Source organism: Protopterus annectens, chromosome 15.part0, assembly GCF_019279795.1.
Source record: "Protopterus annectens isolate FY-2018-M chromosome 15.part0, PAN1.0, whole genome shotgun sequence".
Classification (NCBI taxonomy): Eukaryota; Metazoa; Chordata; order Ceratodontiformes; family Protopteridae; genus Protopterus; species Protopterus annectens.
Window position 1 is genome coordinate 716,738,197 of NC_056749.1, and position 15,432 is coordinate 716,753,628.

The 15,432-nt window shown below is 40.8% G+C and overlaps 1 long non-coding RNA gene across 1 annotated transcript in view; it reads left to right on the top strand.

Annotated features, from left to right (window-relative positions):
* LOC122790030 overlaps positions 1-15,432 on the top strand; it is a 261,485-nt gene that overhangs the window by 180,643 nt on the left and 65,410 nt on the right. The gene's annotated exons all lie outside the window — the stretch shown is intronic.

Genomic DNA, 15,432 nt, shown 5'->3' on the forward strand with positions numbered 1-15,432 from the left:
AAGTTGTAGAGTCGAGTGATTTTTCAGGTGGTGTTTTGTTGTGTATGTATGTGTATGAGTGTGTTTCTCCTGCTTGCATGTGGGTTCGTGAATGCATGCGTGAAGGCAGAATGTCTGTGTGCGTGAATGCAGGAGACTGTGTAAGCATGTGTTTGTGTATGAGGCAGCGATGAATGTATGAGTGTGTGTGTGTGTAGAGAGCGATGCATGCCATTTGGCTGTGCAGTCTAGATCTAAATGTAATAAGCCGATCGCTTACAATGTATCGATCGGCTTATTACACTGAAGTTCCTTTCTTTCTTTTTTTTTTTTTGGTCTCTTGCTGAGAGGGTGTTGTGCTGCCAGTAGTTTCGTAAGTATCCAAAAGTTGTAGAGTCGAGTGATTTTTCAGGTGGTGTTTTGTTGTGTATGTATGTGTATGAGTGTGTTTCTCCTGCTTGCATGTGGGTTCGTGAATGCATGCGTGAAGGCAGAATGTCTGTGTGCGTGAATGCAGGAGACTGTGTAAGCATGTGTTTGTGTATGAGACAGCGATGAATGTATGAGTGTGTGTGTGTGTAGATAGCGATGCATGAGAGTGTGAACAGTGCGTGCGAGAAAACAATGTTTGTGTCTGTGTGAATGCATACCATGCTGTGTATGCGTGAATGAGAGAGAGTAATGCAGGAGAGAAAGAACGCAAGTGCTTGTGTGAAAGCAGTATGTGTGCCTGTGTGAATGCAGAATAGGGTTTGCATGCGTGTGTATGAGAGAGACTAGGCGATGTTTGGGTTACTGAACAGAGCGTGTGTGAAAAGCAGAATGTCTGTGTGAATGCTGAACAGACTATGTCTGTGAGTGTATATGAACGACAGAGTTGCCAATGGTTGAGAAAATGAATGGTGTGTGTCTGGAAGCAGAATGTCTGCGTGTGTCTGTGTGTATGAGAGATGGGGGGGGGCATCCATCTGGCCATTTATTTAGTGTGCACGAAAGTGTATATGAACGACAGAGTTGCCAATGGTTGAGAAAATGAATGGTGTGTGTCTGGAAGCAGAATGTCTGCGTGTGTCTGTGTGTATGAGAGATGGGGGGGGGGCATCCATCTGGCCATTTATTTAGTGTGCACGAAAGTGCACCATTCTCTCTTTTTTTTTTTCCATTCACCGAAACTTTAAAGTTTGCATCAGCCACTGCAACTTTTTTTTTTTTTAGTAGCTCTTGCTGAGGGAGTGTGGTGCTGGATCATACCACAACTCTCAACCTCTTACAACCCAAAATCTGGACAATGCCACAAATATGGAGGGGGGGGGGGGCAAAGCCTGACATAATGGGGAAAAAGGCCTAAAAATAAGGAAAAAATTAAAATGTTCTTCTGATGCACTTAAAAAGTTGCTAGAATAACAGGATTTGTGATACCATGTATTTTCTGAAGTATATTAACTCAAATGCATGTCATTATATAGTGACTTTAGTTCTAGTATCACTGATTTATTAAACAAATGGAATTTTTATGAACAGGAAGACAAAAATATGGCTAAAAAAAAACGGACATTCTGCCAAAATCTGTAGAGTTGAGAGATATGAGTCCTACTCTCCTCACCAGGTATAGTTTGTTTCAGATATTTTTCAGTACAGCTAGAATTATCCAGCCTGAGTCATCATATTGCACGCCAGTGCCATAGGAAGGGAGGTGTGGTGAAAATGTGTACAATATGCAGCGCTGGCTGTCATTCAGTTGACAGGCGCTCGTGTAATTAACCCGTAAAGTTCTAGATTAATTTACCGCGGTATTGTTATTATACACTTAGAAGTTTACTATGGTTTGTGTTACAATGCATTTTCTGAAGGATATGAAGTCTGAAACTCAAATGCAAGTCATTTATAGTGACTTTACTCCTTACATCATCCCCCTGATTTGTAAAAAAAAGTGTGTGTGTGTGTGTGTGTGTCTATATATATATATATATATATATATATATATATATATATATATATATATATATATATATATATATATATATGAGGAACAGACTAAAATATAATGCAAAACTCTGGCTATTCTGCAGAATTCTGTACAGCTAAGAGAACGCAGAACAAATGGGCATATGCTGAACACTTAGCAAACTTTAAGCTGACGTGGTGGTTAAACAATGTTACTTTATACTTATAAAACCTTTTTTGATGAATTACTGTACTTGGCATTTCTTATCATAGGTATCGATTTTAAAAAATGTTCGGACTGAATATTTGCCAGATCCTGTACCTCTCAACCTCTTTGTGCAAGAAATCTGGACAAAGAGTAAAATAATTGGGGGGGGGGGCAAAGGACTAAAATAGGAACATTTATTTTATTTTTATTTATTTATTTTACATTTGTTGACCGGCCTACTCTAGCTGGATATATATCCATTTTCAGTAGAGGGGAGAAAAGCTCCACACAGATAAACAAAAATATAAAAAGTATAGAAATATTGTTTCATAGTATAGTACTAGGCTATCTGCCCTGGGGCATTTGTAAGCCTAGCCATAGTAATGTGGCTTTTGCCACCCCATGAAGTGGTACAAAAAATGTACAGAGTAAATTTAGAATACTGTGCCTCTGTCTAGTAGTGACACAATGAAGGTCCCCTTATATAATAGAATTAGTTTACTGTGCCCCTGTCTGGCAGTGACACAGATGTGACCCCTGGGGTAAACTTACAATCTCCCATCCACTCAACAAGATTTCTCTTGAAGAGAGTCAGTGAGGGGCTCTGCCTATCTGAACTGGGATCTTGTTCCAAAGCATGAGAAGCCTCTGGGTTATGAATCTATCCCTCCAGCATGTCCTATTCATCCTTGTGCCGAGGTTTAAGTCTTTAGCTCTCGTGGTCCTGATGGATTTGGATTTTTTGAGGTGGAGCATGTCCATCAGATCCTGATTGGACATGGCCTTGTACGTCAGGCAGAGATCACCTCTGAGCAGGCGGTATGCTACTGAATAGAGCTGAAGTTTCTTTAGTCTGGCAGAATAAGACATATGTTGGAGACCCTTGATCCTCTTGGTGAGGTACTTTTGTGGTCTCTCCAGCTGTTGAAAATGCCGGGTGAGGTACATACCAAATGGGGTATTGTACTCAATCATGGGTCTGATGAGGGAGGAGTATAGGGGTACAATGACATCCTTGGATCTGGATGTGAATCCCTTCATGATGAGGTGCGCAAGGTAGAATGTTTTTCTAACCACTTTGGCAACGTGGGTGTCAAATGAGAGGTCGCTGTCGACTTGGGTCCCTAGGTCTCTGATTACTTTTTCCATACTCAGTGGGTTGCTGTCTATGTGATAATTTGTGGGTACTTTGTTTTTCCCAAAGGGGATGACTATACATTTTTTGGCATTTAGTTTAAGGCCGTGACTCCGGCACCAGTTGTCCGTTTCTGTGAGTCCTTTTTGTAGGATGTATGTGTCCGCTGGTGTATCGACTATGGCACCTAGTTTGCAGTCATCTGCGAACTTTGTCAGCCACAGCCCTCCCATGTTTGCTTTAACATCTGAGAAATAAATGCCGAACAAGAGGGGACCCAGGACAGATCCCTGTGGGACACCACTTGTGACTGGCTTTGAGTCTGACATTGCTCCAGCGATTTTAACTTTATGGGTTCTGTCCTTTAGCCAGTTTGCAACCCATCTAGTGACATAAGGGTTTACGTTTAAGCTGTTGTGCTTGTCTATGATGCCTGAGTGGGGTATTGTGTCGAAGGCCTTAGCCAAGTCCAGGTAGGCTGTATGGACTGCTTTGCCCTCATCAATGGCTCTAGTGACTGTTTCGAAAAAGTCAACCAGGTTCAAAAGGCAGGATCTGCCCTTTACAAAGCCGAACTGGGTGGGGTCAAGGGTCTGTAGGTCCCCTATGTCTCTGTTTATGAGTTCCATAATGATTCTTTCCATAACTTTGCAGACCAGGCTGGTTAAGCTTATGGGGCGGTAGTTTCCAGGGTCTGTAGAGGCACCCCCTTTGTGGAGTGGGACCACTGTTGCTGTACGCCAGTGTTCATGTACATATCCTGAAGTAAGACTAAGGTTAAATAGCATTTTTATGTGTGGGTTTAGCTCCTCTTGGAGTTCACGCAACCCGGGATACTGTCAGGTCCCACTGATGCTGTGTTTTTAGCTTTGTTTAGGGCGGTTCTCACTTGGACATCTGAGTTGACAGGGAGATTACATTCAGCCGGGATAAGTATTTCTTCTTTTGGGGGTGAGGGAGGGGAGAAATTTGCACTGAATTTGTCAGCCAGAATGTTGGCAATATTTGTGGTTTCAGTGTATTTTTTGCTATTATGAACCAACTCTGAGCATATGAGGGTTTCCGCCCAGGTTTCTAACATAGCTGAAGAAGGCTTTGTGGTTATCTTTAGTGTCCTTAGCGATTTTTCTCTCAAAGTTGGCCTTGGATGTTTTTATGAGAGAAAGTAGTTTTCTGCTAATGTTGATCAGAGATGTCTTCCCTTCATGGGATTTTGGTCTGACGTGCAGTAGCTTCCTTATTTTGTTATACAATTTGTTAATGGCTGAGGTCCACCAGACAGGACGCTTGCCTTTGGTGGAGAGGGACTTGGATTTATTTGGGATTGCATGATCCATTCATTCTTGGAGATGTCCATAGAAAGCATTTGTGAAGGATTCGGTATTGTGGGATGTGGTATCCACTGGCACAGTGGGCTTAAAGGATACCATCTCAGTCTTAAGAAGAGTGAAGTCTGCTTTTGAGAAGTTTTTCACTGTGGTCTTTTGTGCTGGGGGTGGAGGTGGGATATGTATATCCAGGGTGATTAGTTTGTGGTCAGATCTCACCAGTGAGGGGAATACTACCAGTGTTGAGCATTTTGTCCCCATGTTTGTGATGATCAGGTCTAGTCTCTCTGATATATCTAGTATATATGTAGAGCTAACTGTAATAAGCCAATTGCTTACAATGTATCGATCGGCTTATTACTGTAAATTCCGTTTTTTTTTTCCTTTGTGCTTTGATTCTAGCTTAGGGACATGTAGCAGTCACTGTAATAAGCCGATCGCTTAAAAAGTAACGATCGGCTTATTACTGTGCAGTTCCTTTTATTTTTTTTAGTTGCTTTACTTTTTTATTGTGCATATATGGCAGGGCAGGGGGTTGTACAGCTAACTGTAATAAGCCGATCGCTTACAATGTATCGATCGGCTTATTACTGTAAATTCTATTTATTTATTTATTTTGTGCTTTGATTCTAGCTTAGGGGTTAGGTGCTGCCTGAAATGACAGAGCAAGGACATGTAGCAGTCACTGTAATAAGCCGATCGCTTACAAAGTAACAATCGGCTTATTACTGTGCACTTCCTTCTATATTTTTTTTAATTGCTTAACAGGGCAGGGGGTTGTAGAGCTAACGGTAATAAGCTGATCGCTTACAAGGTATCGATTGGCTTATTAATGTAAAGCCCCCCTTACACACACACACTCACTAAGCGTGATCCTCTCATACTCATGTATACACAAAATTCTCTGTCTTATCATCCTGCCCGCATACCACACAGCAGATGTGCAGAGTGTTACCTTCTTAGAAATGCACACACACAAGCATACACAGGTGTTCATGCACACACAAACCTAGAGCAAGCAGGCTTCTATGCTTATCAAATCCTGGACAACACTCCTTCTATTCATGCACTGTCATCTAGTATGTCACATTTTGGCATTAATTACTCCACAAGTCACTGCTGCATTTGTCCAGTAAATTGTAGCACACACTGTGTGTCTATCTGAAAGCTGACAGTAGTAGTACAAAATATGCCTGTTGTGTTAGTGCTGTACTATATAGTGTAGAATGTTAGCTGGGGATATTAGTACAGTAGCCTCTCAACTTTTAACCAAAATAACACTAAAATTCTCCAGTCGCCTGCATGGCTGGATGAAAATGAGAGCAAATATGAATGTGAAGTAAAGTGATAGCTTCTAGAAAAGTTATATACACATATCCTGTGGTACATATTGTGGTTAAATACACAAAGCATGAGACTGCTTTGTATGCATTAAATCAGGATTATTTTCTTTCCACATAAAGCTGCTGTTACACATGTATTTAGGTTGTCACTGAACAGTTTTACAAACAGCTGCTCATAAAACAGCTTTCAAAAATGCAGATAAGAAAAATTAACTATACCACAGCATACAAGGCACCTCATGGTATGGTATGCTCTTGCTATCTCTGAAAATATCAATTATTTACAATGGAGGTCATGTTAGCTCTTTCAGACTTGTGTAATCTAAGCAGTGAAGTAATTATGATATAGATGGGTTCTTTAGCAACTGTGACAACCAAATAAATTAGCATTCAACAAAATACACAATCCTGCAGTGCATAGTGTTAACTTTTGTGCCTCAATGCTCTAGTGAGGACTTATGCTTCCAGTCTGTAGCTATATTTATAGGTAGTGCACCTTGGGTTTACACAAACAGGTGTAGCCAGGCACACACTTTGTTCTTTACTGACTTTTTTTCAGGTCATTATTATGTCTACGACTGTCTAAATGAATGAATGTCTTGAACAACAGATGTAATATTTTCAATATAAAAAAGATATTTTAATAATTTTAGGAGGAGCAGCTGAAAATGTTGCTTACATTCAAGTGTTTGGGGGGCAACATTTTGAAAGATGTGTTATGGGTGTTCAGTAGAGGGGGTTGCACTAAAAGCTTGTGAGTACAAAATGGAATTTGCTTGCTACACCCTTGTTTACACAGGAAAAGTATTGCAAACAGATTACAAAATTCAAACTAGGAATATGAATTGGATTGGTCAAACAATAAATCATGCCTGTATTTCTATTGAAATATCTTTGCTGCTGCTGCTTTTTTTGTTTTTATTACTTTTGCTTTCTGCATTGCATAAATATTGCCCCATATTAAATCTCACTTTCTTTCCCATGTCCATATTTCTTCTTCAGATGTCTTCTACTCCACCCATTTCTCTTTAATTTGGGGATTCATTGTTTCATCATGCTGTGCCATAACCTGTGTTAGACTATCTATGCTAATTTCTTCACTTGGCAGGTATTTTAATAACTTCAGTTTCTATTTGTTTAACTTCCACCATTCTAATCTTGTGTTCTACATTCCCCCTTTGTTATTTTTGTGTTTGAAATTTTTCACATCTGGGTACCTTTTCCTGTATTTCTCTTCAAATATCGTTGGAGCTGGTTTTTTTGTATTAATTAGTTTAGTTTTATCCTTTGCTTAAATACTCTATCATATTGGATCTCCATTTTCTTTCTAATACCAGATCTTGTTTTCTTTCCCATGTCCATGTTTTCTTTTTTTATTCCTTTCAAAAATCTCCGGGATGTGTCCTTTATATTTTTAGACTTCCTCGGTTGCTACTTTTTCCAGGTTTCTTCATCTATGTGATGTTTTGCTTGGGTCTGTTGTACTAATGATTGCAAATATTTATTTGAAGCTTTTGACAGTTATTCTTGGCAAGTAATTTTCTTTCCACTAATTTCACTCAATCTTTCTGAATATCTTCGATCTGGAAATTGAGCCTCTTGCACAATAGTGACAATATATTATTTCTTCCTTATTCTCAATAGTCCACTCTATCTTTATGGCTTATTGTTTTTTCTGGACTACGGCTTCCTTCTACAGCAGGGGGCCATCCTCCCCCTGAGCCTGGCCTAACTCCATTGAAGGAATATTTCTGTATCTTGTGGATTATATATTACAATTTTTCCAGTCCTTATTATCCTGGGACATATGCAGCCAACTGTTTTTTTTTTTTACTTTTTAACCCACCTATCTGCATGATGCATGCTGTATAAAATACAGTCTATATATCAGTGTCTTCTTTGTGAGATGTTGTTAGAACAGGGTCCACCACGTGAAAGTACTCACCAAGTACTGAAGACGAATTCAGTTCCAGCAATACTAATTTCCTTTTTTTGCCAATATCATCATCTGTCCAGTCGAACCTAGATCAGTTTAATTTCTACAAGACTTGGGTTTCTAATACAATGATGGGAATGGACCCTATTCCTAAGTCAAAGTATGCTTAAAGTTCATGAAATTCATATTGTTTTTAACTTTGATGCTAGCCAAAAGTGTTCTTCACAAGTACATATAATATACCCAGAACTGACTCCTCCTGCAATTCATATGGAGTTACGTGCCTTGGTAGCATATCTAACTACAACTATAAATTTGTTTTTATGAGACCCATTGCTGTTACTACTGCTGGAACTCTCTGGTAATTCTTCTTCCACATTGCTCTTGTATCTGCCTGCAAATTCTGGTATTTTATGAATTTGTGTGTTTCTGTATTTAAGACACTGAAATCACCGGGTGTAGTTATTTTCAATAATTAGTGCTATTTTTGTCCTTTTTTGGACTACTATTTCTAATTTTCTTGCTTCTGTTTTTTGAACTGTTGGTAATGGGTGATCCCATGAGATATAAACTTCATCATTCTCTAATGCTTTACGGCTCATGTTTGCAATGTTTCTCAGCTACTTCATTATTGTAATATTTGTACAATCCCTAATGCAACAGTCTTGCCACATTATTATGCCTTTCAGCATACAGGCCTTCTGCCACATGTTCATTGGACATTGTAAACCAACATGTACATAGTCCACTCTCCTGGGCCTCCGATATTAACCTTTAGACTTTTGGTTTAAATTCACCTGTCATTAACCATTCCTGTGTCAGATACTGATTGACGTGAGATTGTTAGAGGAGTTTTCTGTACTTGCAACTATATTTATGCCTTTTCCACATTTCATAACCTATTATCCAGTTCTCAACATGGCTTTAGACCTAAATACAGTACTAGCACTTCCCTAATAATCCATGCTGTGGTAGCCCTTAGTCTGTCTGAATACCAGAGTCAAGGTTTTCTGCGTCGGCTGCTGTCGCTTGCTGGGTGATGTCAGGTCGTACGAGCTATAAAGGAGAGCAGGCGATGCCATTAACTCAGTTTTTCTTGCCTTAACCAACCAAAGAAGTCCAATTTTAATAATCATTATTATTAATCCTGGGGTCAGAGAAATAGTTGTCTCTCGAAGGAAAGTAGATATCAGGGGGAAGGAGGGAGGAAAGCCATGGCTGCAGCAGTGAACACACTCTAACATCTACATTTATGGTGAGTGTACACAACTGTACTGTGTTCTTTGTATTTCACTGCTGCAGTGCTAACAATTGGGAAGATTCCCAAAGCTGATGAGATGGGTGGAAGGTTAATAGTCTTATGCCAGACTATGAGCAATTAGTTCCACACCATGAAAATAGTTGTGTTGCAGTTGAATTTATATACGAACACACGCACACATATATATGTATTTTTGTGTTGAAAGGCTGCTTTCATACAGCGAGCTTATGATGGCCAAACAGTTTGAGTCAGAAGATTCCAATCATGGACTCTGAGTAGTACAGAACATAGCAAATCTATGACTTGAATTGTATGAATATGTACGTGGTTTGCGCAGATGTTCCATTATAGTCTAATCCTTTGAGTAGCTATGTATAACTATACTGTGTGGTGGTGTAGAGGTAGTAATCATCCATGGGGACGGAGACATGTTGATAGCATATGTTGATATAAGGAAAACAAAGAAAGAAGTGAGTGCAGCTGGAGTTCAACTGAATATACATTAATATAACTTCTTTCATTTGTGTAACCTTAACAAAATAGTACGTTTAAGTATTTTGATGATGCTGTATAATTTTTGTGGCAGCTTCCAGTGGAAAGAATTCTCCACAAATGCTAGGTTATAGGTGACATTTAAAACAAAGCCTTATAATCCTCCCTGCCATTTCCAATAAAAATGAGTTGGATGCTGTGAAACATAAGGTCACTTGCATTATATCTCAAGTTACCTAGTTCTGATATTACTGACAATGACCCATTTCAGGTAACCCTCACAAATTGCACCTAAATGCCATTAATTTATTTTATATCTACAGATGTTTTGAAAAAAAAAAATAGTTGAGGCGTAGTGGTAGCCTGAATACTGGTGGCCATGTACAAAAGTTATCCTGCACTGTTGTAGAAATTTAATTTGAAATTGTTTACATAAATCTTTCTGCTGCTGTCTAACAAATGATTCTGCAGGCAGAGGGAAGACATTTGAAATGGCACTCCCTTACTTTCAATTGTGAGCTGTCAGTTGCAGTGGCAGTTTTCACACCTCTGCAGTAGTGTGGGAGGAGGGGACTTTCAATTCAGGCAGGACTACAAAAGAACACTTAGAACAAAAGCATCCAATTTAGCTACAGCTCTGTCTGCTGCTAGATAACTTCAAATTATACTGTAAAGCAAGCTGTGATCTACACACAAATGAGGGTGATTAGCAACAGAAAAGAAGCAGGCCTAACACAGAAGGAATCCAAACTGACAATGAGTCACAGATTTCCCATTATATGTCAATGGCATGGGAATTCACTGTTACTTCCTTATGTCTGGCATGAGTCACAGAAAGGAGACTTGAAATGCTTTATGGGAAAGAGAAAGGCTTGAAGGAGAAGAAGATCACGTTGATATAGCAAGCCCCATCGGTAGCCATGTTGTGGTAAAATAGCTAAAATTACTAATAAAGCACTTAGAGTAAATTTTAGGTGTTAAAATAGGTCTGGAAACAAAGATAGACTGAAAAAAACATATTTTTTTAGTTCTAGGGTGGAGTGTTCCTTTAACACCACACACAAGCCTGTCCTTTATCAACTCTTCTTTCAGATCACCAAATCTGCACATTTAGGCTTTGTTTCTCAAGGCAGTAATATAAGCAGCAAAAGTTTCTCCTGGCTTTTGCTCTCTTATATAAAATAAGTGCTTCTCCAATCCAACATTTGCCTGGGGGTTACACATTTCTCTAAATTTACGTTTCAAGCACTATGGGTCTTCCCTTGATTTGGCTTGTACAGCAATGTGACAGTTTTTCCCTTCTCTTGCATATACTGCTGGTGCATACACAAATGAACACTGTTTTTCAATAGCTGCTGACCCTGCTAGATTAAGCAGAATAAATGCCCTTGTAAGTACATATTTATCAGATAAAGCTGCTTGTAAAAAATGTCGTATTCCTGCTCAAATACTCTATAATTCTCTGCAGTATTGTGATCAAACACAAGTGGACAGGGTTTGCAAAATGCCTTTGTCATGCCAGTACACAGTAGTAAAGACCTTTGGAATTGTGTATGAACACACACATATATGTGTGTGTGTAAGTATATATAGATATATATGTGTGTGTGTGTGTGTGTGTGTGTGTATATATATATATATATATATATATATATATATATATATATATATATATATATATATATATATATGCGAGTTTTAATTACCTGGAATGTTTCTGACCTTTTTTTTTTTTTTTTAAGCGTTTGAGCAGGTTGGGTCGAGTCATTCCTCTGTATACCCCCACTTCTAGCCATGCACCTCATGGATTAACTTCTGGCTTCTTTTAGACATCCCGGATGTTCTTTGTGTTTCACTGTTGCAGTCATCACATCATTTGGGTTATCTGCTTGCAGTAGCCCTCAGTCAGCCTGATTATCAAAGTCTTGGTTCCTGCGTTGGTTGTCTCATCTTCCATGACGTCTGGTAGTCAGGGGTATAAAGCATGCAGCTGACACCATTACATCAGTCTTTCTTGCCGTGTGGTGCCCGAAGCAGAAGCAGTTCGCAAGTGCTGGTCGGCCGACTCCTGAAATTTTCGTTTTTGAGTTTCGGAACCAAACTCTTCAAGTAGCCTAAGTACCCCATTGGGGAAACTCTTTCTTGCTCTAAACCAATGTCAGTAAAAGTTAATTGTATTTCTTGTGGAAAGCAAATACTTCATAAAGATTTTCATTCGTACTGCATTCCTTGCTTAGGCCCTGACCGCAACGTACTTCGCTGCCGGTTTTGTGCCTTATTTAAACAACGAACTATTCATCTGTTTATTTACGCTTCTAAATATTTTGCTACTCTGTTCAATTATCAAGATATGGCTTCGGTAATCCTACCGACATTCTGAAAAAACACAAAGATAAAGACGGACTGCATAGGTCCAAAGCTGCCGACGACACTTCTCCTAAGCTAGTTGCCAGTTCACCTGTACTCAGTGAGGCGGTTTCGCAGCCCTTGGTACCTGCTACTTCAGATTTGCAGGCTTCTACTGAGACCTATTCGGAGTCCGGTATGCCGCGAGATGCTTCAACTGTGGAACCTGCGGATGTCTCTACCTTGGATAGGTCTGGAGCCACTGTGCAGGCACTGGCTTCTGAGGGTGTATTCAGGCCTACTGACTTGCATATTAAACCAACGCCATCTTCTTCAAGGCCTAAAACTCAATCCATGCCTAGAAAACCGACGCCAGGACTGCATGGTCAGGCCTCTATGCCTAAAAAAATGATGAGAATGGCCGAAGACCTTATTCTAATGAGGGGAAGCCACCCTTTCCCTTCTAAGAGACTTAGGACCGAGTTTCCTTATGATTCTTCTGATCAGGACTCTGAAATTTCTGTTTCCTCTGATGACCAGGATTTACCCTTATCTACCTATGAGGATTCTGATGCAGAGGACTCTATTCCCTCTGCTTCCCCTCCAGAGGAATTCTCTTTTGGTGAAACCTTGCATACTCCTAGGGAGCATTTGCGCTGGAAAAGCCAGGATTACTCTGACTCTAAAAAGAGGTTTAGGGATTTCTTACTCCTGCCCCAACACAGGTCTGTAGCTATCCCCCCTGTACTCGACATTGTTGATCCCTTTTCAGAATTTAGTTTGGCCCCTGACTCCTTACCTCCTGCTCCCAGAAAACCTGATAGATATTACAGGGCTCCTGACTCTCACAAGTTCCTCTTTAAAAATCCTACTGCTGATCCTGAGACCATTTCACAGGGACCCAAGGGCATTAAGGCTACTACCCCCTCTGATAGAGATTTCCAGGGTGATGGATAGATGGGGTAAGAAGGTATACACTTCTGCTACCTTGGCCATTATGGCCTTAAACTGACAGTTTCATATGTTAAAGTATCAGCAGCATATTATTGGATTGCTTAAACAGAAAATGATGTTGATTCTTGACTGTGCTGAAAATAAAGATTTATAGGATTTGAATGCATTCTGCTGAACAGGTTGGGAAACATACTTTGCAATGTGGTTTTGATTCACTAGAGGCATCTTGCAGGGCTGCTGTCACTGGGTCTGTACTTGGGCATGCTTGGCTTAAGGAGCAATCTTTGCCAGATCATATTAAAGCTAAATTGCTGGATGCTCCCTTAAACTAAGACTGCCTGTTTGGCAACAAGGCAGTAGTAGTACTTAATAAGATGGAGGAAAAAGCTAAATCTATGCAACCTGTTAAAGATTTCCTGCAAGTACAGCCTCCCAGATTTAGTAGGCATTGGCCCTCTAAAAATTGGTCCTTTCCTGCCTCTTCGAGGCCTTCTCAGTCCAAACCCAGAACCAGCAGAGCACCCAGGCTTCAGTCCCAAGGTGCTCACAGGATTAAGCAGTGGGGGGCTCCCACTTCCAAAGCAGGGAGTGATAAGACCCCCCCCCAATGGTAAATTGTCTCAATGACTTAACTTTAAATCTTCCAAGCCCTGTACAACTGACTGTTCCTTTAGGGGGAAAGATTGCCCTGCAGGCAAAAAATTGGGAACTCATTACCCAGGACAAGTAGGTTTTAAATAGTTTCCCAGGGGTACAGATTCCACTTTCACTCCTTACCAACCCCAAACGGTTGGCCACATCTACCCCCAAATCAGTGGGCAGAGGCTCAAAAGCAAATTCTCTCCCTCTTAAGCATCAGGGCTGGTCATCTGGTTCCCGAAGAGGAAAGGGGGCAAGGTTTCTGCTCAAGACTTTTCCTGGTGCCCAGAAAAGGCAACTCCTGGCGTCTTATCCTAGACCTCTCTATCCTAAGCACATTTTTGGTGATCCCAAAATTCAAGATGCTAACTCTTCACCAGCTGCTTAATATGCTAGGCAAGGATGCCTAGTTGGCAACACTGGATTTAAAGGAAGCCTACCTGCACATCCCAGTAAAGGGAGTCTTGCAGAAGATACCTACGCTTCAAAGCAGGCTACATGCACTATCAGTTCTCTGCACTGCCCTTTGGCTTATCTACTGCGCGCAGGGTATTAAAGTGCCTAGCTCCAGTCATTGCATTTTGCAGGCAAAGAAATATCCAGATATATCCGTACATGGACGATTGTCTAATTCAGGCAGAAAGCCAGGATATACTATTGAATTATGTGGCGTTTGTACAAAAATTTACTTCTGTGAGGTACACCATAAATGAAAATAAATCTCATCTTGTACCCTGCCAGCAAATTGTATTTCTGGGAGCAAGCTTGAACACAACTTCCCAGATGGCTTTCCTCACGCCAGAGAAACAAAATTCATTTGACAGCCTACTTCAAACTACTAGCCACAAAGATCCAGCTATCTGCAAGGAGAATACTGCAAGCCCTGAGGTTCATGGCCACCTGCATTCTCCTAATTCCATATGCACGACTGCATATGATGAAACTGCAATGGTATCTAAAAAGCCTATGGTGTCAACATTCTCAGGATCTAGAAGCAATTATTCCTATCACACCTTGTCTACAGATAGAGATCCTTTGGTGGGCAGAGGCCTGCCACCAAAACAAGGGACTGCCATTCACTCTACCCCCTGCCGCCCAAACCCTAACAGAAGCATCAGACTATGCATGGGGGGGGGTGCTCACTTGGCAGGGAAGTGCGTTCAGGGCAAATGGAACCCAAGTCAAATCCACCTGCATATCAATCAAAAAGAAATGTTAGCTGTACAGAATGCTCTGACAGCCTTCAGGGACCACATTCTTCCAGGGCAATCAGTGGTAAAGACAGACACCACGACTGTTGTGGTACATAAGCAGGGGGGAACCCACTCATACCCTCTCTGCAGACTAGCCATGACTCTGTGGAACACAGCCTTTTTGAGATACCAAGTGCACCAACAGGCTCAATTCCTGCCAGGAAGGCTAAATACACTGGCAGACGAGCTAAGCAGAAATCTCATGGACCTATGCGAGTGGAAACTGGAACCAAAGATATTCAACATGTCAAGAAACAAATGGGGGAGCCCTGATATAGACCTGTTTGCATCTCCTCAGAACTACAAGTTGGAAAAGTTCTGCACAAGGACTCCCCACAAATGAGCTTGGAAAGTGGATGCCCAGTCCTTCACCTGGAAAAACCTTTCAGTTTATGCATTTCCCCCTCTGCCTCCCCTCTCCAAGGTACTACTAAAGATCAAACAGGACAAACCATGGACAATACTGATTGCACCAGACTGGCCACGCCAACACTGGTAACCCCTTTTGTGCAGTGTCAATGCTGGCACCATGGCACCTGCCTCAGACCCCTGACCTCCTGTCCCAGCAGGAGGGCCAGATTCTGCACCCACAGCTTCAAACCCTGAACGTGGCA